This window comes from Ambystoma mexicanum, chromosome 11, assembly GCF_040938575.1.
Source record: "Ambystoma mexicanum isolate Mex_15411 chromosome 11, UKY_AmexF1_1, whole genome shotgun sequence".
Lineage (NCBI taxonomy): Eukaryota > Metazoa > Chordata > Amphibia > Caudata > Ambystomatidae > Ambystoma > Ambystoma mexicanum.
The window spans coordinates 86672053-86697713 of record NC_090934.1 but is presented as its reverse complement, the minus strand read 5'-3'; the positions used below and the strand labels follow the sequence as shown (position 1 = coordinate 86697713).

Here is a 25661-nt window from a genome sequence, read left to right as displayed (position 1 = left end):
TAGGGTATGAATATTAGCAGCAGCAACAGCTTGTCAGATTTAGACCGTGCATTGTGGAGTGTGTGCTGTGCCAGGCGGTGCAGAACTAGCACAGACACGGTACACGGTGGAGACAGCGAGGACTGCACAAGCGGCTCTGTCATGCCCTAAGAGCAGAGGGGGCGTGGCCAGCTCTCACGATTGCACTTGCTGAAGGCACACCATCCCCACAGCACTGTGCTTCTAACAACCGAGGAAGGTGGAGCCTCATCAGCAGCACCTGCTGCGCCCACTGGGCAGTCCGAGCAGCCTCACCTACCCTGCAGCTGGGTCCCAGCCCAGAGATTGCTGAACTCGTGCCTGTCCCCAGCAGCTGCCTTTTTATATCCTGCCTGGAGGCTAGGACAGGTCCTGGATGGTCCGCGAGAACCGGATACCGTAATGCACTCCGAAGAGGGAAGGGGCTGCCCCCAATCCAGATCCCCCGGCCCCTGTCCCCTGGGACTTACTGTTTATTGGAGCCTGCTGTTGCAGAGCTGAGATGATTCAAGCAGTTTATTTGGTAAGTGACGGCTTTTTACACTGGGTATTCACTCGCTTTGCTGAGAAATTGTTTTTTTTTTTTGGTCTGCAGTTTAGAGAAGCGAAGCTTCTTCAGTCTGCTTTAACACTGGAGCGCTAGCCGTTTACCTGCCACCAAGAGGGCGAGGATAGCCCGCGTTATAGCATTAATCCATTTTCTATATTGCGCGTTCGGAATCGCAGTTTTACCTTTCAGGAACTGCCTGTTATTGTTACCCAGGCTGTGCTCAAACACAAGACTTAACTGGCAATGCATTTACAAATTAACATAAACTGTAATAACTGAACTGCCAATATAATTGAAAATATTTGCTCTCTAAATAATCCTGCTGAATTTGTGTTCCCAAAAGCAGTGATAATTAAGTTTAATAGAAGGAAACCATGTAACAAGATTCCTGTACTCTGTTTCATGCTACAATACCGTCTACTGGAGGGAACGATATAGTGGCCATTCGTAGAAAGCTCGCAAATCTGGTTTCCCTCTTGGTTATTCAGTTTGTTACCCCATCATGCTTGTACTTCTTTTTTTGTTTGTTATTGTTTTTATGTGTGCTTTGATTGCTATTGAACCTTTTACCGCCCTAAGACGGATGAAAGGCCGATTCGCCCCCCTCGGAATTTAGACCTCTGCTCTGACCAGATGGCCCTCAGACCTTTGCAGCAGCCGCCCAACCCCCCTTTAAAATAAACATCGGTTCGTTTGCAGTTTCCGTTTATAGGATCACTTATTAATTTGCCAAGTGGTCATACAAACAATTCAATAGGAAATGCACCGTTGATAAGGTGGTAGAATATTTAGGTGAATTTATCTGGTTTGGATCTTGAATGTATTTGTATTTGACCATGGATGCACGCACAGTTATTAACCATACATCGATCTAAGTAAAATCGATCGCATTTTGTTTGTGTTAGCAGAGTGTCCTGCGGTGTTGGAGCGCTGCGACTAACAGTGTAGTAGCTGGGTAAATGTTCTGTTAGAATGTCGGGTATGTGTGGTGCGTTAAGGTGAGAGGCAGTTGGAGATAGCTGGATGGAGGGAGCACTGGGTTGTTGCAGTTGTGACTAAATAAAGCCCTACTTACAAAGCGTGTTCGCCTTGTGCTTGGAGACGCATCACTTTGGGGTTGAGTCGAAAATGGCAGGCGGTGGAAAACGGAGAAAAGATAGCGCTCCAACGGTCAGTGCAGCCCCTCAGCATATTGTGCTGGTAGGAGGTCTGTGTCAAGCGCCACCAGACTCGCGAGACACTGCCCGCCCCTCTCCTCCACCTGGTACAGCTGTCCCCCTCCTCTATGCCGCTCAGTATCCTACCCCCGCTGTATATCTGTTCTTACCTCTGAAAAGCGTTCTGTATTGTTGTATACCTCCTGTAAAGCGCTCTGTTGCTTCTCAAAGCTGGGTCCATGCTCAATAAATACCATAATAATCACTGAAGAAATTGGGTAGCTTCACTGATCCTTTACCATGAATGGGCATGGTAAAGGATAGCACCCTGCAAGGTTCCTAAACGTGTGGCTATCTTGGAGGAGGACTTTGGCCTATGTAACCTGTCCCATTGAGTGTCTGTCTCCTCATCGCAGCATCCTGTGCTCCATAATCCTTGCGCGGATCATCCTCACGCAGGACAATTTAAAAAAAAAAAAAAGAGGAAGATTAGGCAGGAATATTGAAGTAAAGGCTAGCCTTGCAAATTGGGCCAGGGAATACATATTTAATTAAACATGCAAGTTATTACTGTTCATCTCCCCCGCCCCCTGAAAGTTTCCTACCGAATCCTGGCCAATGCGCCATATTATGGCCTGAGCGCAAAGAGTAATGGAGGAATTATTAAAAAAGGTGGCTCAAGAGGGATTCACGGCACAAAAGAGAAAACTGACCTGCTGCACGCTTTAGGTCCAGAGGGATAGCGCAAGTATAGAGATTTTCCAGTATTTACGAGTGATGAAGCATGGGATCTTGATGAGCGTGCTTTAATACAATTCGTTAAGTATTGTGCTCCTGAGATAAACGTTGCCATAAATAGATATCATTTTTATACAATACTCCAGAAGGATGATGAGGCGGTGGAGGAGTATGTTTTGGCTCTTAAGAAGTTGGCTTTAACATGTTGTTTTGGAGCAGGAATTACAATGGTGGAATTAATCAGCGATCAGATAATTATCCACACAAAAGACTCGGTGATCCATGAGCGGTTGTGGATTGTAGGAAACCCATCATTGTCAAATGCATTGGCCATATATCAAAGAGGGTCGAACACACCCATTTACGTGCAAAAGAGATTAAGAGCAAGAAGAAAAAGGCACAACATCCACAGATTGGTGCTCAAGGTGGAAATGACACAGAAGAGCAATCTTGAGTGAGTGTAGTAAAAAGGAATGCATGGAAAGTGAAGATGCAGCGGCGAGTGAGAGGCATACAAAACCAAAAGAATGTGAGCACTGTGAGGGGTCAGAAAGGTGAGATTTTTTATTTTTTATCACAAGTAGCCATTTATTAATTAAGTTTGTGCTAAATGCCTCCCTAACCTAATGAGGATTTCCCTCCCTGTTAAACCTAGACTAAAGGAAAACATTCTAAACAGTTTCTGTTCCTCACACTTATACATACAACATAAATAATATAGGTATTATATGGCTATTTCAACTTAATAAATCAATAGTTGCATTCAAATGTAATCATGTATCCTTGTAACGAGGGTCGGATCCCCTTTCGCAAGAATAAGTCCGGATTTTCAACACAAAAGTTTGTATCAAGAAAGTTATTTACAAGATATTTATTTATTTTGCAATTTATATAGCACACCCAGCCCGAAGGCATCTAGGCGCTGTTCTTACAGAATAGGACAAATCAGTAAAGGTTACATAGTTAAGCAAAACAAGAACATGCTGTATAAAGCAACCTAGCAGTAATGTTCTTTTACTTGGCTTGTTGCTTAATTATCTAGTATGCTACTTGATAAGCTTGACTTGGCACAAGCTTCCTGTGTAAAGAGCCACGTTTTCAGTTGTTTTCAGAAGGCTTAGAAAGAGCTTTCTGACCTTAGTTTGGTTGGTAATGTGTTAAAATGTCTAGCCGCAATTGCAGGGAAGCTGCTGCCTCCAGCTTTCTCTAATTTGAATCTCGGTGTGGAGAGCAAATTCAGGCATGCTGAACGTGTAAGCGTGTTGGATTGGGATCTGGAGATTTTGTCTGACGGGTAAGTCGGAGCTGACTTGTGTAGGCATTTATGTGTTAAAGTGAGAGTTTTGAAAAGGATCCGTTCTTGGACAGGTAGCTAGTGGGAGTTCCTTCTCGTCGTGTAAATGTGAGTTTTTCGGTATGTTTAAGGCAGTTCTCAGGGTGTTATTTTGTATCACGTGTAGTTTTTTGATGTTGTGATTCTTGGTGCCAGTGTATAGGGCATTACAATTGTCCAATCTGGTGATTGCTAATGTGATGCAGATGCCAGGAGATAGAAAGGGTCTGCAAGCATTGATAAGCTTAGAAGTGTAAACTGCTGGTGACGCTGTGGCATTGATGTGTTTAGTCATGGTGAGTTCTGAGTCCAGGTAGAAACCTAGAGTTTTTACTACCTTGGACACCTTTATGGTGTTGCCATCTATGTTGAAGGTTAAGCTCGTCTATTTGGATCTTCCGATCCAGAAGTGCTGTTTCTGTTCCATGTCTAGGGCAGAAGCCTGATAGTCGTAGGCCAAGGAGGTTATTGGCTTCCACGTAGTTTTTGATCTGGAGATACGCTACTCTATCCAGTATTTTGAGAAGGAACGGCACTGTAGTTATGGGTCGGTAGTTTGTGGGTATATTGGGTCAAGAGTTTTTTTCTTTTCTTTTTTTTCTGACACGCAGTCTTTGATGACCGCCGCAGGGCATGGGTCATCCCCTTGACACCTTGAAGGTTTAAGACTGGTGATCATTTTTAGGTCTTCCGAGTTGGAGACAGATGTACATTCGAATTGTGGCTCAGTGTTATTCATAGTATGTGTCAGAGACACTTGAGGTAGTTGAGCAGGTTGAATAGTGACTTTTTTCATTTCAATTTTGTATTGTAGGAGGGCTATTTTATCAGAGAGGGCTTTTTGGATGCCCGTTCATCATAGTTCTGCTTTCAATACAACACAAGTTCTTCTTACTCAACACATCTGTACTTGCCACTTCAATATGTTAGTTTTCACATTGATTGTCATAGGGGTGTCACGGTATTAGTTTTATGACGTTATGATAACCTTCTTGCCAAATGACGGTATATCGTGGTTATCGCGGTATAGCAGGTGGAGTTAACTAATCTTAACAAATATTTTCTAAAAGGTCATAAATTGTCAGATTTATCATCGCAAACAAAACCAGGCACCCAGGGCCAGAATTGGGCTTTTCAACATACTTTCCACTGAAATGCCAATCCTTGCTTCCACCAAACACAAACGCACGTGTGGAGAGGAGGAGGGTGGGGAGGAAGCCCTGCTGCGACTGGCAAAGCAAACTGCATAGCTTTTCTTAAGTGGTCATTTAGGCTTTTAGCTCCCCCACTGGCTACTGGTGAAGATGAACATGTTGCCATCTTGATAACCTGCATGCCACAGATCAATGGAGGCTGATGGTAGTATACACTTGTGCGCATACAGACACACACACACACTCACTCTCTCTCTCTCTCTCTCTCTCTCTCTCTCTTGTTACAGCCTTTAGTTTACTTACGGGCCAAAAGGTGTTCAGTAATCACAGACATGTTACCCTTTGGTATGGCAGCAGGGAATACCCACAGAGATGAGTGAATTTCGCAGTGTGACTTATTATATGTAAATTCAACGATAGAACCAGGGAAATCCTCCATGATATTATTTTGTTTGGAAAAGGAGAGGTTGAACATGAGGTTGAGAAGGGTTTGAAGTTAGAAAAAAAAGTGCAAGTTCACAGAGCCAGAAGTTGAATATTTTGGTCCTGCAGTGAGTGGCAGGGGCTATAGACTGAAAGTTGAGGCCATTAAGGCTGCGCCAGATCCCACTAACAAGGACAAGCCCAGCTCCTTCTTGGGGCTATGTGAATATTAGAGTAAATTTGTGCAGGATTTTGCCAACTTGACTGTGTCTTTGAGTAAGCTACTTAAGAAAGAAGCAAGTTTAAGTGGAGTGTTGAATGTGAGAGAGCTGTGTAGCTTATGAAGAGCAGTTTGTGTGTGATACATATAATCTAGGAGGCTTTGTGGCTGGACGGGAGACTTCACTTTAGATGCCAGTGGAATTGGATTGAGGTGGTCTTTCCCCAGGGGATTTATTGTTTTAGTTTGTTTTGTTGAAGTCTGGTGGGAGGGGATGTGTAATATCTGGGTGAATGTTCTGTTAGACTGTTGGGGCGTGTGATGAATAGGAAGGGGGTGCGTGAAGGCGAGAGGCAGTTGGAGGGAGCACTGGGTCATTGGTGTTGTGGCTAAAGCCCTACTTACAAAGCGTATTGCACCTTGTGCTTGGAGGGGAAACATCACAAAGCAATCGATTTATTTTGTGTCTTTTCCTGTGGAGGGGTTCCTTTTTGAATCTGTGGGCTCTTAACGTGTTCTTTTTCTTTTCTCTGGTTTACCCCTTAAGACCATGAGCTTGGAGATAACAAGTTTAGTGTTTTTCTGTTTCTGGGACCTGAAACTCCAGTCGGGTCCCTCGAGTCTTGGTCAAAGTTGACAAGTCTCACTCACTTCACTCACTCCGTATACCACAGTTTCCCCTCTTGGTCACGTTCAGTCACCCCATTGAACTTATTGGGGTCCACCATCTGTAACAAGTTATTTTTGTGAACATGTCACCTTTTAGGTTCATATTCTGAAACCCATATGTTTGGACTCCTAGTGGACAATGGCCGTATGTGCTGTATAGTTCCTAAATCTATATATGTAACATATTTTTTCATTATCTGACATCTTTCCAAAAATGCACCTTATCATCTCAGGTAATTCAGTAGAACTTTGTTGTGTAAAACAGTAAGCTTTTAAAGACCAAATTACAATACCTGCGGCAAAATATTATCTATTTCGTGAACCATGTACGTTCCTTTTGTGTCTTTTCTATAATCCTGGCTACAGTGCATTATGGGAGTAAAATTGTCAAATAAAAGCAGGAAGCAGATTTCGTTGATTCTTCTCAATAAAGATTGCCCATGCTTACAGCTCAGGAAGTCTTCATTCTATTAAAGACAAGGAGGCGAGCATTATGCTTTACTTTCTTTAATACTGCCACAATAGCTTTTCAAAATATAACTTTAACATTTGCGCTTTTTTCCTTCCAGACATAAAAATAGCCAATCTGAGGTTTATAAGTTCCACATAAAGTCTTCACTTCTGAGTCCAACTTAAACTAAAACTCCCATCAAACCTATGGAGTGTAGTAGTCCTGACCCTATCGCTTGCTTCAATCAGCTCCTAGGTCAGCCTATAAGAACCCACAGTCCCAGGTCATTTCCTCTTTCTTTTTGCATTCCAGATCCTCTGTAACAAACTCAAACAGTGTCATGAACGTCCAACAAAGCAACCACCAACGTAACCGTGAACAGTGTCCTTGAACTGCAACTGCCCGGAACTCCCTGGGCGAAAGGCACACAACTCTGCATCGATGCTTCACTGCATGCGATCAGGCTGCTTTCTGGTAGTCTCCTAAGAGAAAACAGAGGACAATTTATAAGGGTGGGTGTCGAGACAAAGTTGAACAGTTTACATATGATACATAAGTTCATCTTTCGTCGTCTTCTGGGGGGGATATAATGCTTGCCTCCTTGTCTTTAATAGAATGAAGACTTCCTGAGCTGTAAGCGTGGGCAATCTTTATTCTATGACAAGACTGGAGGCTCGTGTTATGCTTGTTCAAAGCTAGCCACCACTCTATTAGTTATGTCAGACACTGTCTTGAAATAAAATGTCTTAAAGGTCGACTCAGAGGACCAATCCGCTGCTTTCATTATATCCCGAAGTGGCACTCCCGCTGAGAAGGCCCTAGAAGCCATCGCACCCCTAGCAGAAAGCGCGCCAAACTGAGACAAGTCTATCCTTGCCCACTGCATACCTTTGCGCACCCATCTAGCAATTGTCGCTGTTGTTACTGCATGATAAGGCTTTCTACGCGCTATTAGCAGCTGTGTCACACCTCATGGTCTCAACTGTGCTGTGGCGGACTTGTAATCTTTGACACACTGCGCCACACAAAACTTTTTGTTTTCGGCAAAATAGGGGTACGAGATGACTCGTGAATCTGATTTCGTACGTTTAGCTATGGTAAAAGCGACCCCTTCTGGATAGAATATTTTTCTGTCTATCTCTAGTGCCTTAAAGTCAGATACTCTTCGGCATGCTGTGAGACACAATAACATTGCCAGTTTGCCTGAAAGCTGGGATCGGTATAGATCCTTATTATCTGGCCACCTAAGAAACAGTTGAGACTTCTTTAACATCCCATAATGTCGTATATTTCGGCTCTGGGTGCTTACTCAATTTCATGCCCCTTAACAGACGTAGAACTGTTGGGTACTCGCCAATGGCGTTACCCTCTACTTGGTTATGACCTGCTGAAATTGCGGATCGCAGCACTCCTATCGTTCTAAAGGCATTGCCGCCTTGAAATTTCATCACTAAGAAGTTCAACAATTGCACTACAGGGGCAGACACGGGATACAAACTATGTTCTGAGCACCAGTGGGCCCAACCATTCCATGCAGCGTTATATCTCCTAATGGTGGAAGGCACCCATGAATCTCTGATGCAGTCTGCAGCGAGTTGCGAAATGCCTGGCAACTCCCACTTTCTCCTGAAACCTTGCAGGCCAAGGGCGTCTTCCCGGTTGGGTCGAGTAGAAAGTCCGGCTGCTGAGAAACTGTCCTTGGAAAATCCGTAGAAAGTTCCATCGCTACTGGAAACCAGGGCTGAGATTTCCAGATGGGCAGCACTATAATTAGCTCTGCTTGTTCCCTGCAAACTTTTGCTAGCGCTCTCGTGATCATGAGAAACGGAGGGAAGGCATAATGCAGCGCTCCGTTCCACGGTTGGAGAAAAGCGGCCGTGCCAGCTGCACCCGGGTCTATCCTGCAACTGAAATGCGTCTGTCTGTGCGTTCAGTCTGGACGCAAATAGATCTATGTGTACGGGACCCCAGAGGTCTTGTAATTTCTTGAATACTCTTGGGTGTAGCTTCCAATTTCTGGAGTCTACAAGATATCGTGAGTTCCAGTCCGCTACCTCGTTGAGTATCCCTGGCAGATATTCTGCTGCGACTGTGATTTGATTCTGCAGGCAATAATGCCAGAAGTCTTTTGCTAATTCTGCTAGCATCCTTGATCTTGTTCCACCTAGTTTGTTTATATATTGCACTGCCGAGATGTTGTCCATCTTGAGCAGCACGCAACATTGCACTTTGTCTTTCGTAAAGGCGTCTACAGCGAAGGAACCTGCTAACAGTTCGAGACAGTTTATGTGAAGTTGCAGTTCCTGCTCTGACCACTTCCCCCCCCCCCCCCTGTCTCTACGTTCTCGCATCTGGCTCCCCACCCTGACCTGCTCGCGTCTGATTCTATAATGACATCTGGAGTGTCTCCGAAGATCGCTTGGCCATTACAGGCTTCCATATTGGGGAGCTACCAGTGGAGTTCCGAGATTGCTTCTTGATCCAGGGTTACCAGCTGATGGTAACCGAGCCCCCCCTGTAGGTGTCTTATCTTGAGCCTCTGTAATGCTCGATAATGGAGCGGGCCCGGAAAAATTGCTTGGATCGAGGCCGCTAGTAGGCCTACTACTCTTGAGAGAGCTCGAAGAGATATAATCTTCTTTGCTATGACTATTCTGAGCTCCTTCTTTATCGCTCTCACTTTGTGATGCGGAAGCTCGAGGGTCACCTTGATCGGATCTATATTGAAACCTAGGAATTCTATATTTTGGACTGGTACCAGTTGGGATTTGTCTAAGTTTACTAAGAATCCTAGAGATGACCAGAGCATGAATATCCATTGCACGTTCTTGGAGAGAGTTTTTGTCTGAGCCTAGGACGAGAATGTCGTCCAGGTAAACGATCATGCGAATACCCCTTTCTCTTATGGCCGCTGCCACGGGTTTCATCAGTTTGATGAAGGCCCAAGGTGCTGACGCCAGGCCGAACGGAAGACATGTGAAGCACTGTCTCTCCTTCCCACCGAAATCTCAGATATCTCCGAAATTCTTGAGCTATTGGGATCGTGAGGTAAGCGTCTTTGAGATCTAACCGCGCTAACCAATCCCCCATTCGGAGGAGATCTCGAAGTAGATGGATACCTTCCATCTTGAAGTGATTGTACATAGTCCATTCGTTCAGACTTCTTAAATTTATGACCGGTCTTATTTTGTCCCCCCTGTGTCCTAGGAACATATTGCTGAGGAACCCTGGTCCTCCTTGTGTATCTTTTTCTATTGCATTTTTGTCTAGTAATTTGAGCATCTCGTTGTGTGGTAACGCTGCTTCTTCTTGTGACACCTGAATGGGATGGGGTTCTGAGCTCTGAATCGGTTCCCCCACAAACTCGTCGCAGCCCCACCACTGCTTGCAGCACCCATGCATCACGCGATGGTGCCTGCCATGCGCTCAGAAACTGGAGGGTTCTCCTTCCCACTTGTAATCCCACTGCACTCACCTCTTGAGGCATTGGGTTGCCGATAGGAACCTCTTCCCCTTCGGCCCCTGGGGAACCTGGACCTGGTCGGGAAGAATGTGTCCTGTTGCTTCTCTTCCCAGTACTGGGCGTGCGGCCCTTGGGGTCTGCGATGGTAACTAAACTGACCGGACGTACGACCCCTGTAACGTCCGGTCCCGGAAAAAAACTTGACTGGGAAAGATCTTTTTAATTGAACTTTGGGCTCTATCCAGAGATGAATATGTGCCCACAAACTGTGCCATTTCCTTAGCGAATCCCTCGCCAAATAGTAGGCTTTTGGCTCCTTCTCCTGCTTCGTAAGAGGCCAAGTCGCTTAACTTTTTGTTAATCTTTAGAAGCACTCCTCTTCTTCTCTCAGAGGACAGTGCACAGTTCGCGTTGCCCATAAGGCAGACTGCCCTTTGAGCCCAGTTGGCTAGGGCGGAGGCATCTACTGGGGTTCCAGTGTCTTTTGCTTTTTCTGCTAGGTCCATTATTTTTGCTAATGGGCCTGCAATGTTGAGGAGCTTGTCTTGGTATCCTCGCCAGGTGCGGTCTACGCCTTTACGTATATCTCTCGCCGTCTTGGTCACGAAAGTGACCATCTTGGGGTCTAGCTCTGGTGTGTCCGCAAGCTTTCCTGGCAGCTCTGGCCTTGGATACTCTGAACGCATACGTGATCTTACTTCTCTATCCAGATGTTTTTGTATGTGTTGCGCCATATAGGCGGCTACTCTGGGCGACGGGACCCACTCCGAGGACTTTGGGTGTCCGATAGCCTCTGGGTTGAACAGATCTGTTGTGCCGTCTGCTTCTTGAGGATCCATTTCCTCTTCGGCGAGATGACCAGCATCTATTTCTTCGCCACCCTCCTCATCGGGCATACATCCCTCATCATTGTCCCCTGAATTGTCCACCCCTGGGGCATTGGGCCTGTCCTGGGTTCGTTTCTTCTCCAGGAAGGCTCTCTTTAGCCTAGCGACAGGGTCGCTTATTTTTTGGGGAGGAGAATCCTCCCTATCCAAAGTGCTGGGGGGGTTAGGGGGTGAGGTCAGAGTGATTACTCTTCGGAGCTGCTTTCCGCCCCTTAGGTTCAACCCCTTCTGTGGCTGACAGCTCTTTTTCTGGGCTTTCTGCCTTTCTTTTCTTGGCAAGCTGCGCTTGCTGTTCATGAATTACAGCCTCTAACATGTCCAACCTTTGGGTAATGGGCTGTACTCCCTGTGAGACTGCTTTAGCCTTTAAATCTCCCAGTGCCATCTTAAAACTTTGTGAGAGGTCTGTGTCCTGCTGGTAAGGACCCTCTTCCCACTCCGCCTCTGACCACTCTGGTGAGGTGGAAGGAGTGGCACCGGGGCTTCTGCATTGTGCCATGGTGTTAGCAAAGCCAACTTCTTAGGCTGTCAGCAAGGGGTTAACAGCTCAGGCCCTTGTCTCCTACTATAAACTCTGACAGGCCTGTCCCTGCTGTCTACAAGGATTCTCTTTTGTGCTGTGATTATCCCCTTCTTTCCGCTTTCTCTGGTGTAAAAATATCAATTAAAAAAAAATATATATTTCAGCAGACCTACTGGGTTGCTTCTCCTCGCTCGGCACTACACCATTACGTTTTGTGGGCTTGAGCGGAAGAACTCCCAGGGGATGACGGGGGGAACCCGCTCCCCTGGGTCCTGCCGCTCGCCGTGTTCGCCGGCGCGGCTATGAACCATGAGGAGCGGGACCGGGTGCCTGAGGAGGGCGCGTTCGCTCGCGGTGCCGGCCCCGCCTCCTCTTTACAACTTCCAACGCGCTCCTCTCCTCGCTCAAGCAGGCATCCCCGGGCGCAATAAGAAAAAAAGGGAATACACTGCCCCACACACGCTGTGCACCGAACACTCGGTAAATACAGATTCTTTACAAGGAACAAACTCGCGCTGCCTACGTGCTCATACTGATATTCAGAGAACGTATACTTTTACATTACTGTACTCATTCAAGAGAATAACATGTGAGGTACTTATCTTTTTGGCAGCAAAAAAGGAGGAAAGGACCTGGGACTGTGGGTTCTTATAAGCTGGCCTAGGAGCTGATTGGAGCAAGAGATAGGGTCAGGACTACTACACTCCATAGATTTGATGGGAGTGTTAGTTTAAGTTGGACTCAGAAGAGTGAAGACTTTATGTGGAACTTTTAAACCTCAGATTGGCTATTTTTATGTCTGGAAGGAAAAAAAGCACAAATGTTCAAGTTTAAAAGTTATATTTTGAAAAGCTATTGTGGCTGTTTTAAAGAAAGTAAAGCATAATGCAAGCCTCCTGTCTTGTCATATAATGGGAGTTTGCTACCCTCAATGTTTGGTGGCAAAATCGTTTACTTAGTTTAATATGTGGGTACCAAGACAAGCAGTAAGGCAGAAAGACAAGTTCAGAGCAGGCTATTCAGGCGATAAGTAACCATATTGAACAAAGGGGCTGCATTGCAAGATACTGGTGGCCCTTTCGAAGTCCTTGGTTACGTTAATGACGTTGGGTATTGCAATTTATGTCCCAAAAGAGCATCTGTGGGAGTCCGCTGGGATTCTGTTGTGTTAGTGGCATGGAATGGGGGCTGCTGAGGGTTGTGTGGAAATCGCTTAAATGGTGGTGTGTGGTGAATATGCATTCCAAAGGCGGGCGTCCTGTATGCACAGATGAGCCTGGATTCGTTTATTGAAGACCAGGAAGCAGGCTGTGCTCTGTTCCTTGTGTTTGGCAGAGTGATTCCCAGCAGTGTGGGCTGCGCGCTGTGAACCCTTCTCTGGCACAGGTGAGCATGTGCTTGGACACAGAACCGGTCATAGCCGTGTTCATCCGCCTTGGATGAACTCTGCAGAGGTGAAGGTTTGGCTGCTAAGGGGTTTGTTCTGAGCCAAATGGTGTTTAAACATGGAAGAGGTCAAGCATTACAACGTTCAGGTGATCAAGCTCTTCAGTGGCATTGCCACTTTTGTGTGAAATCTCACCACTATGTGCACACGTGTGATGGTGGCCACCAGTGCAGCACCTCCACCTGTCATGTAACCGCACGTATTCCACCTGTTTTTTCTGGAAAAGCAAAACCTGGCACACCCCATGACTGCAAGGCACATAGGAGTCGTATTGCCACTTGTCATGTGGAACGTCTGCTGGCTAGCAAATGATCCCCTATGAATGCGCAGAAACATTGTTTAGAATGAGCCCCTGGATGGATGGATGGATGGATGGATGGATGGATGGATGGATGGATGTGTATCTTATTTATTTTTTACTGTTTACTGCTTTTTGTGTCACACAAGGGTCTCAGATTTCACCTTGTGCTAAGGGAGTGAGACCGCAGAGTGGTTCCAGTGCTGATGACATGTGTTGGTGCACGTTGGATCCTATCAATATTGCATTGTGTGAAGCAGTTATTAAGAAAATCTAATGGAACATTCAGAAATGACCCCTGCATTCCCTCTTTTGTTGCTGAAAGATTTACCCAAAAGACTAGAATTTTGACGAACTACATTTTCTTTATGCAAACTAATTGTATACCATAAAGATGGTCTTGTCGAGCCTTTAAAAACTGCTCGCAACTACCCTGGCATGCCCAAAAAAAATAAATGCTAATACTGCATTTTGTTATACAGAAAACTGCTCTGTGCAGGGATTGCTCGGAAAGTGGCACATTCAGCCCACACCTGCTGGCATTTTACCCCAAATTGATATGTGGTGTTTGGCGGCTTTTTCAGAACTGCGTATACATGTTGAAATGTTGCCTGAAATGTATGTTATTTTTTTGATAGGGCACTCGTGCACCCCAACCTTTCGGGGGAAATGTCCTTAATCATGAGCAGGGGGCCCTTATCACTCCAAGCATCTGTGTTAACATGCTTCATGTCTGGAGTGAAACTATGCTTGAGTTTAACTATAATGTTTAGTCCCTGGAATGAAGAGTTCATAAAGCTCATCACTGAAAAGTGAATCGCCCCAAGGCACTGGCTAGCGTGTGAGGGGGTGAACAGGGGTTTGAGGGCTGGGTCATCTCGGTACAGGTACAAGAGTGTGGCGCCGGTGGAGAGATATGTTAGGGCTTTCGTGGAAGTGGACACTAGTGGATCTACTAGTTACGAGAAGTGTGTAACTATTCACATCTCTACAGGGATGCCTTCTTGGTAAATGAAAGGAGGCTGCATGTACCCAGTCTATGGTGATTCTGGCATGTGCTGCCAGGTTACCCAATGTTTCACTTGTTGGTCACCCTTAGGCTTTTGAAACCGGTGCTGGTAGAGTTTGGCTGCTCTGAGATATGTGCTTAGTGGGAAACCTGCTGGTGATATGTTTCGAAAACTGCATCTTTGTAGACCAGATCTCTTGTCTTTTATTTTGCCTGTTTGGAGGGTTTTGGGTTGGAAAAGATCCTTTGGAATTTTTCTGGTCCAGGTTGTCTGGGGTTGTCAAAGGGGGGTCCTAAACCGGGATTGTGCAAACTGAGTGTACTGGGATACCCAAACAGTCATGAACTGGATAACTGAAAGTAGCAGTATTTTCTAAGTTAGTCAAACTTAGAAAGCACTGTGATGTCACACTAAACGTATGCTGCTATTATAAATACTGGGGATATCAAACTAGGTCTACTGGGCCTCTTGAGAAAATACATATCACGGTTCAAAATTGCTGTGAGCTATTTAGCTCCTGCTTCTAGTCTGGGAGAGCCTGGTTAGGAGCTACCAGGACCTACCTTTGGCTCCCCAGACAACTGGTGGTTTACAAACATACATATGTGACATTAACTTTGAGTATTTGAGAATGTTATTAAACAAGAATTAGGACACATGTAGAACACATTTAAACACAATGGATCACACGTAATGGGCAAAATGTTAGTGTGCATCCCATGTGTAAGTTAGGTTTGCAGTGCACAGAGTACTTGCTTTTGGTCCCCAGTGGTATATTCTGCCTGCTGGGTGATGTCTGACTCCAAGGAGCTAGTTTCTCCTCGTACTCATTAAAATTTTAATTTCGAATCTGGCATATGAATTGTTAATAACCAGACTGAGCAAACTGGAATATACTGATTGGTAATAAGGGGAGCATAGAGCAGTTGTACAAATCTGATGTATACCAATCAGCACAAACTGGGAATCTACTGGGATTTATCAACGGAAAAATGATTTGACTAGAAATACAGTCAAAGGCGTTGTCTAGGTAATACTTGGCGTTGGTGTTCGTTGTAGTGCCTACACTGCTGCAAATGTCACTTCACCAGAGCTTAGTCAAGCCCTATTGAATATTTAATTGGGGCTACAGTTGGTAATGCAGGTTGTGCTGTGATATCATATTACTGTCATGAAGACTGAATTGTGTGGGTGTTGGGACCATGAAGTGCTGGCACTCCTAGCATTAGAAGCCTGGTCATTGTGCCAGCGCTTGCTTCTGCGACAGTGCATATGTGTGAACCCAAGCCTTGTTTACTAAATTCACTGGCTCCAACCAGCCGAAATCCAGTCAATGCTGCCGCAGTCTGACCAGTGTGAAGTTGGACATTGCCCCGTTGATGCAAGTACTGAGCATGGGCCATTAAGACATTTCCCAGACAGACCTGTCTTCAGTGTATCCACCAACACCAGTTTGCTTGCTGGCTACAGCTGTCAGTACAGTCTGCAAATGTGCTGTCCACCAACACCTCGAACCTGGGAGCCCCTGCCTCCCTTCTTTCCAGCAACTGAAGGTAAAACCTACTTGAGTGGGAAGTTCAGGCCAGCCATGGGGGGGAGTTAAGGGAACATAAAGGGAAATGGTCACGAAATGCGACCTAATGCAAAGCAGACGTAATGTGCAAGTCTGCATAATGTACGCTGGCAATGATGTGCTAAGTGGACAAAATGGAAACTGGCAATGACGTGCTAACTAGGTTCTAATATACAAAAATAAACAAAGTCAAACAAATATGTTCATAAACGTTAGTGGTGTCTTTTTGTAGCACTGCCTCCGAGGATATTGTCATCAATATATATTGGATTTCATGTAGCAGCAAACTAACTGGGAAGCAATGGAGTGCAGTAAAACAGAGGAATTAATGCCTAGGGTTTGATGATATTAATACAATTAGAATGTGAAGGGTTTAAGCGGAGGGACGTAGAGAGGGTTTCAGGCTGGGAAGGAAGGCTTAATCCAGTCTGGGTTGAAGCTATAGTTCTGCGAATTTCTAGCGATCAGCCCATCAGACTTGCACTCTTCAACAGCTGCAGTTCCCTTCCTTGTTTTCTGCTGCTATGGCATCCTGCTTCAGGGGTCGAAATCTAAAAGCAGTTCCTGGGAATCCAGCATTAACCAGTGACCAGGAACCATCACCGGGGAACTAGAGCTAGTACATGGCGGTCTGCAGGTCTTCCACGTAAGATGCAAACATATAATTATATCCATTATTTATGACCCCTTATGCTTTAACTGTTGTATAGGTGTGCCCTAATGTTTGTTCATAGATGGTCACAAATGCAGAGTTACATTTACATAAGTGAGTTTGGCATTGGTTGGAGTGGGAGCCAAAAGTAGCTCCTGGCAACTGCTGGTGCCGAGCTAACCAGGCTCTTCTAATGGCTCCCAGCTCCCCTCCGTTTCCAACCTTGTCATTTCTAGTGGTGAAGAGAAGGATTTCTGCTGTACCCTGGTGTCGACATATTAACACCTGGCCGCCCAAGAGGTCCTATCAAGGCCTCCAATGCTACTATTCAGTGCCAGATGGACACAATAACAGAGGGCCGCAGTTGTGAGCCTGTTGTCTGCGATGCTGTGGTGGAAAGAAAAAGATGTAAACTGGCAGCATTTCTTCTTCTTTTCATGTTTCCCATATTCGGTGCCAATGCGGCTTTAAGTAATAGTTTGGGTGCCACGAAGGATCACCGAGGCAGAATGAAGATTGAAAGCAAGCACTATTCACCGTGATGACCCCCACAGAACTTTAGAAGCAAGTGTCACCCAAGACCGAATCAGTAGCTTCACGCGAAAAGCTGAAAACCATTGTGTTCAGTGCCCTTATTAAACGTGTAAGAGTTTCAGGTGAAACGATAAGCTCGAAAGGCAAACAAAAATTGCCTCACTGTGTTGGACACCCGTTTTGGTAATCTCGTGCAGAGAAGGGTTTTGTTTGAACTCTCTCGTTGCTTCAAACCTCTGGGCGTACTCTACAAAACAGACCCTTCTTCTTCGAGGATTATTTGCGGAGTGTGATAGAGGCCCACTAAAACCAGCCCTGCACTGTTAGCTTCAGTTTTGTTGCCTTTCCGAGGCAACTCGCCAAATGTATTAGTACCAGCCTCCATTGGTGGGACACGCCATGCCCTATTCAAACCCTGAGCAGTTCACTTGAACATAAGGGCGTGGAGAGTGATGCGGCTACAGCCTCGTCATAGTGGCTGCCATTCCACTTACCTGAGACCACATAAAGTAACAACTTCACTCTCGGCGCCCTACCAACTTTTTCTAGAATGATTTTAAGCAGGATTCCTCCTCCTTCGAAGTGCTATAATAGATTATCGCCAGAGGTGACCAACCAGCTGTTGGAGTTTTGGGAGTAAGAGCGGAGATAGCTTTGCTGAGGTTCATTCCTGGGAATACAAACACCTCTCAGAAGTGAGTGCTTTGCTCACTGAGCTATATTGCTGGCGTCGTATTACATGGAAGATTAGTGGCACTTTTTAAACCATGTATCAGTTTTGTGTATGTCGACAGATTGTCAAATGACCGCGTACACATTTAGTCTCCTTCCGTGTGACCATTTTGTGGGGGAAATGCCTCTTTTTAGTACATATGTTCATGGACATATATAGTTTGTACCTTGTTAGCCAATGGTTGAATAGAATGTTGATCCAGAAGAAAATAGCGAGTCAATACATTAATTAGGCATATTTGCGAGCTTTTGTGGAATGTCTCCACTTCCTCGGGCTGAGATGAAATGAAGCATTTGGAAAACATCACAGCATTACAGCTTTCATAGCCCTCCTGCAGATACCCTGTTATCTGTGCCTGTATGAACCTGATTTGTAGTTTTGCTCAGAACAGCATGTGGATGTTGAACTCCCCCACACGTTGCAATCTTCAAGGCCTTAATGGTACACTGTGTTAAATAAGGCAAAGTCGAGAGCAGGGAAAATAAAGGAAAAAACAGCCCACACTGTTAGTGTGCTCTCAGGAATGTAGGAGGGGTTGGTTAGGTGTCAGTCATTGTGCAGTCCAGTTAAAGCTCGGTATGTCAGGCCAGACCCTTTACAAGATCAGTAGTAGCACAGTCATCAACATATCAGGCTTGTGCCTCTAAAGGTCTGAAAGAGGGGATATACAGCTAGTTATGTGTTAGGCCTGCGAGCCGTGGAGCCCAGTGTGGTAACTTTGTGTCAAATACTGTATCGGGATTGTGGTGGGGTTTGACTAGGGCCATGGAAAGCTTTTTGCAGATGGGGATGGGTTGGAGGAAGTTTGACAACAATTCATTGTATTTGCGAGGCTGGTGGGGCTAGTGCAGTGCCAGTTGAAAGTCTGTGAATGGCTTTGTAAAAAATGCATGGAAAGTGGCAGGTCTGGATGTTGTGATCCCTGTATCTCTGAGTGTAAATGGTGAAAGTCTTTAGTTTGAATAGTGACTCATGAAACCGCAATCTGTTCAAGCCCTTTGCCAGTGTATTGAAAATGTGCATACATTTGAATTCGTCGGTCTTTCTGGCTTTGTCAGTCCTGAAATGCTGTGATGTTTTTCAAATGCTTCATTTCATCTCTGCCTGAGGAAGTGGAGACATTCCATGAAAGCTCGCAAATATGCAAAATAAATTACTTCATTAGCCCAATTAAGGTACTGACTCGTTGTTTTCTCTGGATCAACATATTATATATATATATATATAGAAACACTTGTGTACAGGTGCGTTATAAATGCCATATCATAATCGTATATGTTGGTTTACTCTTTATTCAGTTGCTCTATGATCAGTTGACGCACTGCACTGGCTCTGCGGCTGTACAGAGTCTGGCTACTGCACCTACCTAGTACTGATAAGCTAAGGATAATAATGGTGAGACTGGTGCCTTAATGTACGAACATGGCAGAGCAGTGTGTGTTTGCGTGTGTCAGAGGTACATATTATGTTGTGTGGTGATACTTAAAAACATGGTCTCAGACCATTGCGTTTAAGTGGACGGGTTATACTGCACACGTTTAAGCTTCGGGGGTGGACTGTCTTTTTAATCCATAACAAATGATTAATTAAAAAGGCTCTATATACTTACTTCAACATTAATCTAAATATACATTAATCGTCCCGCATCCCCTCCCCCTAAAAGCCCAGATGTATCCTGCTGACAGCAGGGAGACTTGGTTGGGTTTCATGGGTTAAAACCTGCTGCAAGTAATGATGGAGAGGAGGTTCTGGGAGTAGAGTACTTCTGAAGCTCAGGGGGACTACCCCCCCCCCCCTTTCCTACTCTTAACCCCACCATCACAATAGCAGAACGGCTGGATTGGGGTATGTGGCTATGGTATTACCACAGGGAAACCCTTCCTTCCGAAGGTCTTGTCGATTGTGGTTTCAGTCATGACAGACAAGACCATCCCTGTCTTCCCTTATTTAATGTTTGGGAAAGGACAGGCTTTCAATGAAGCTCCATGTAATTCAGGGCAAACATATTCCCTCTTTAGAACATAAGGGCTTCATCTTTTCATTGAGCTAAAGCTTTGACCTTATCCATGGTCTCACTTTGGTGAGAGGTGGGAATACATTTGCTTAACCACTTGCCCGATCCCTTTGCATATGGCTGAACATGGCACTCAGCCTCATCTAGTAGTAACATGCTCTGCTGGCTACTCTTACTTCATTTGATCCTTTTTGTTGGAAGCCATCACTGCTACATCCGCTGAGCCAACTCCAGACCACTCTGAATCTCTGCTCTTCTTGTGACCTTCACTAAGGACAGTAACTCTGCCCCACCATATCCCAAGGACACTCTTTACTGTGCCCTCATTGCTTGCTTCTCTGCCAAGATGTGGCGCTTTGCTTTTGTGTAATTTGTTTTCTGGATGTTCACAGGACCAACAGTCTCTGAGAAGTCCTGTTGCCTGGTCTGACATCTTTCACGCTCTCAAGGGAAGACTTGCAATGCCGTCGTGTAGTTGGCTACCACACTGGGCCTTTCTGCCGCTAGTCCAACTCCTCACCTCCTGATCCAACGGTTCTATGTAATTTGTTTTCGATTTTTGTAGTTCGGTCATCCAAAAGATACATTTTATTCCGGCTGATTTTAGGCAGCCTACAGAAATAGAAAAAAGGACATTCCTTCGCCCCCACAACCTGCTCTCTCTCTCGCCCCATTAGCTGAAAATCGGGGGTTTCACTGTCCGAACTCCCCCCATTAAACACACATAGACATGTACACCTAACGCACACGCACACGCGCACACACATGTACTCGCCCATTCTCCATCGTGGCCGCTTCTGGGTCCTGCCGTGCCTGACCGCCCTTGCGCGCAGTTGTGTATGTCGCAGGGGCTGACAGTTTGATTTAGAAAGACCGCTCTGTGCGGTCACAGTGCGTCTTTCTAAATCGTTCTTTTTTAAATTTCAGTTTGTTAAAGGTCTTTTGACCTAAAATGGACCCAACGTGGTTCAAATTTACTCCTCATTGCTTTTTTTCTCTGATCTCTCCTGTTGTTCTAATCTGCTCTTTCTAAAATGGCTGCCTGCTCTCTGCACATTTTGGGTAGACTTTATTTAGCAGATTATTATTTTCTTCAAGTTATGGCCAGTCTTTTCGCTCTTGCCATGACTGACTAGGTGGGGTTGGTTCTTGCTTCTTTGTAGTGGCACTGGGAAGTGCAGTTTGTCATTAACTATACCTGACTTCTCTCTACAGCATTGCTAGCCACTTTACAGCCTGGAGTGCCATAGGTTGCAGAGCCCTAGCTTAAGAATACCTGAAAACTAGCTATCACCGAACTGCTTGGTTCTCTCAGACAAATGTATGCATTGCTATGGTTAATTGCACACACAAACCTGTGTGCTGTGCCATGCCGCACGCGACAGTCCCTCTATTCTGGCATTTCCTGCAGGAAAGGAGAGGGTGGGAAATCTAGGGAGACGCCCTTTCACAGAAGCACCTCCACTTTTTAGCTTCAGTGGCTTCTTAGGTAACCTCTATAGATTACCGGTAACTAGAACAAGGGAGTAACTGGATGTAGTGCCCTCAACTTTCTTAAATCATATCCGAATGCAGTGGAAACTATACATGAGGTTCCCCTTGATGCCTCAAATAGTGATATACAAAGTAGTTATGTTGTATAGTTGTTCTGCGCAAACAGTTTAGTAAATCATACTAGTCAATGCTCTCTAAATAAGATTCCAATCTCATAGCAAGATCAAAAATTATACATGAAACTGTCCAGTATGTGAAGGGTGAGTTATTCCAAGTACAGCCGGCACCTGTTTCGACCAGCAGGTCGTTCAAGGCTGTTAGTGATAAAGTTGTGATAGTTCAAACATCAAAAATAAAAAGAATATTATACAGATGTTCACATGTGATGAGTCATGCCCATCAAACCATAATCAAAACTGATGTACATTGAGGTACAAGCGCAAGTAGTACAATTATTCATGGCAGATATGCAAAAAAATATCAAGATGGGTGTACATACCCATAACCAGGCAGGCACAATCATAGGGAGCGAGAGCAGAGGTGGTGAAATAAGACATGCGATTACTAAGCACATGGTCACACTTCAATTGACATTGTATTGTTGACAATCTCAGTTTGTTAGATATTGTAGGGATCACTTCTAATAATGTGTGATGATACTGCAATTCAATCCATTAGATCAGTCTGTGTGATGGATATGTAAAGGATGTCTATGTATTGAGACATTGTTGAGACCCATTACCAGTCATGTATATACCTATTAGTGAGTGTTAGAAATCATGCAAGATGAATATGTTGGTAACTCACCCAAGATGTACTGAGGGTTAATCCTAAACGTTTGAAAAATATAAAATGAGGGAGAGAATCCTCATTATGCTATAAAATTCAATAATTCATCAAACAATGTAGAGCAATAAGCACTGGGCTGTTATTTTCTTGGTACTCTATTGAGAGGTTCTTACCCTAAATGGTTTTGTAAGGAAACTTCATGAATGAAGTAAAATTGTTGCAGTTAGTACGGACTGTTTCCTCTTTAGTAAACCCGAGGAAAAAGCCCACTTAATGTGTGGCTCCAATGCTTATAAGAATATAAAAATATAACAATATCTTAATGCCCTGTTGGCATTATGGGTCACAGATCAGCAGTAGAGCTAGAAAGAAATGATGAAATAAGGCCGTTGCCTTAGTTCTAACTGTTTGGATAACTGATTATCCGGCATTTTTTGCAATTATAGGTATTGGAACCTTCTTTTTCTATTAAAGATTTACTGAAAAAACAGGCCAACGCGCTGCACTTTATTCTTTATAAGGTGAGGGAACTGGGCAACGGCCTTATTATTTCATCATTTGTTTCTAGCTCTACTGCTTATCTGTGACCCATAATGCCAACAGGGCATTACAATATTGTTATATTTTTTAAATTCATATAGGCATCGGAGCCACACATTAAGTGGGCTTTTCCCTCGGATTTACTAAAGAGGCAACAGTCCGTACTAACTGCAACAATTCTACTGCATTCATGAAGTTTCTTTACAAAACCATTTAGGGTAAGAACCTCTCAGAGTACCGAGAAATTAACAGCCCAGTGCTTATTGCTCTACATTGTTTGACTTATTGAATTTTATGGCATAATGAGGATACTTTCCCTGATTTTATATTTTTCAAACGTTTAGGATTAACCCTCGGTACGTCTTGGGTGAGTTACTCAATGGGTCTCAACAAGGCCTCAATACATAGACATCTTTTACCTATCCATCACACAGACTGATCTAATGGATTGAATTGCAATATCACAAATTATTAGAAGTGATCCCTACAATATCTTACAAACTGAGATTGTCAACAATACAATGTCAATTGAAGTGTGACCATGTGCTTAGTAATCTCGTGTTTTATTTCTCTACCTCTGCTCTCGCTCCCTATGATTGTGCCTGCCTGGTTATGGGTATGTACACCCTATCTTGATATTATTATTTTGCATATCTGCCCTGAATAATTGTACTACTTGCGCTTGTACATGAATACTGTTTTGATTATGATTTGATGGGCATGACTCATCACATGTGAACATTTGTATAATATGTTTTTATTTTTGATGTTTGAACTCTCACAACTTTATTACTAACAGCCTTGAACGACCTGCTGGTCGAAACACGTGTTGGCTGTACTTGGAATAACTCACCCTTCACATACTGGACAGTTTCATGCATAATTTTTGATCTTGCTATGAGATTGGAATCTTATTTAGAGATTATTAACTAGTATGATTTACTAAACTGTTTGTGCAGTACAACTATACAACAGAACTACTTTCTATAGATTAACGATCAAGCGAAAAATAGTTTCTTGCTCAGTGAAACTGTATGGCTTCATTCGAACATAAAATCTGAGTGCTGCTGGTGGTGTGTAGGTCATATACCAACTCTTTCTTCTGCACAGGGCAGTGGAATTACCAACCACCCCAACAGAGTTGATTTGGTAGGACACATTTGATGAAATACATGTTAGATTAAAAACAAGATTGATTACCTAAAACTAAATGCCTAAAAGCCTGCCTGCCCCATCCTTTTAAATTATTATTATTTTTTTTTAAGGGGCCTCTTGAATTTCGCCAGCAGTATTTGCACTGTGCATCTTTGGGAGAGGCGGGGGAAATGTTGTCTGTAGACTTTGAATTGCTCTCGACACTAAATGTGGTTGTTCTGTGAGGTCCTAACTGGGGGTTCTCCTTGCTATGCCCCTTTCTATTGCTAGCTATTCCGACAGGGACCCTGCAAGAATGTATGTCCTCATCCAAAGATTGTAATCTGAAGAAATGAAAGCTATTTTTTTGTTTGCTTGTATAAATGGGCAAAGTCCAAACTCCAATTTCACTAGAGCAGCTGCCATCCAAGAACGGAAGAAAAGTTTGTTTGGATATGTGTTTGATCTGAGAACATGACAAATGTTGTTCACTTCACTGCTGCTGCCACAGCCCCGACGGGCACATGGCGTGCGCCGAGGGCTCCTATTCTTAGTTTACAGTACTTACTGATCCTAATGATCTCTCCTTGCTCCTTCTTCTGTTGCATCTGTCTCATTATAGATACATTTATTACAAATTTACCTCTAATTGACTGTGAAAAAAAGCTAGAAGTTTCGTTCCCGTTGACTTCCTATTCATAAGACAGTATTTTGCTTCCTATTCATAAGACAGTATTTTATTTTTAATATCCACTTGCTTTCAAGCTTCAGTCATTTATAGGTAGTCTAGCAGGTAAACCTAGAAGAAAGCTTTTTCACTGTATTTATTTATTGGACATTTGTATGGTGCCTATACACAGGTGTTTCCTACTCTGTATCATCCCCTCCTCCTTTAGAAAATCTGCATCCGTAAAAAAATATTAAGTATGCGATTTTATTAAGATATGTTTGTGGGTTTGAGGTGTATATCATTTTTATGTATGTTCATGGGCCAGATGCCTGCCTAGGGATCGCATAAGTTAAAACTAGATCCCTCAACTCTATTGCCCTGAACATTTACTCTGAACAACCGTGTATCATTTATGCACAGTTTGTGTTTGCAGTTCCTTTTTGCTACACAACTCTGATCTTTGGTGACCATTGCACAGGTCTCCTTGATCGCGAAAATCAAAATCTTAATCCAGGGGGTGCTCACCCGGAAATAACGTATTGAAATATATCTGTCAATTGCCCTTGTACAAAAAAGTAAATGTGCAGTTCTTTACAAGTAGTGTGAGGTTTACCACTCTGGAGCTTCCTGTTTCAATGTAAGGTGGCATCACTGTGATAAATGTGTTAGAACACCTTGGTCAGTTTTGATTCAAAATGTGTTCAATCCATGATGCTGCCATGCTGAACTGACATTGTAGGCAAAGTCTTGAAGCATTGCCGATCTACTCAGAAAGACCATGGCTGTCTGTATATATTTGGATGTTTTACTTGGCATATTGCTGATTTACCCAAATAACGTCTAATTTTGTTTTTTTGACTCTGGGACACAAAATAATTAGAACATGTGCCACTTCTGTGTGCAGCCAAGTTCGTGAATTAGCTTGAGGCATTTTGTAATTAATTTAGTTGCCTTGTTTTTGCTTTAAAATTTTGTCTGTCTTAACTTTGGTCTTCAGACTAAATGTAAATCCTTTGCCCATAAATGTGGGGCTGTCCGGACTGAGCAAACCCACATTATACCAATTTTCTTTTTTGCTCACCCTTACACTACCCTAAGACAGATTTATACTTCTAATCATTGAAGTCTTGATGGGTAAAGGGTTCAGCGCTTTTGCATGGATTGTATGGGTAACCTTCCCCTTTCTA

General features: G+C 44.1%; 1 protein-coding gene across 1 annotated transcript in view; it reads left to right on the top strand.

Annotated features, from left to right (window-relative positions):
- Positions 1-274: 274 nt before the first annotated feature.
- The window catches only part of KIAA0319L (KIAA0319 like), a 940271-nt gene continuing 914884 nt past the window's right edge, over positions 275-25661 (top strand). Inside the window, exon 1 of the mRNA XM_069622595.1 lies at positions 275-541. The gene's annotated coding sequence lies outside the window, so the exon portion shown is untranslated. The remainder of the gene's footprint in view (positions 542-25661) is intronic.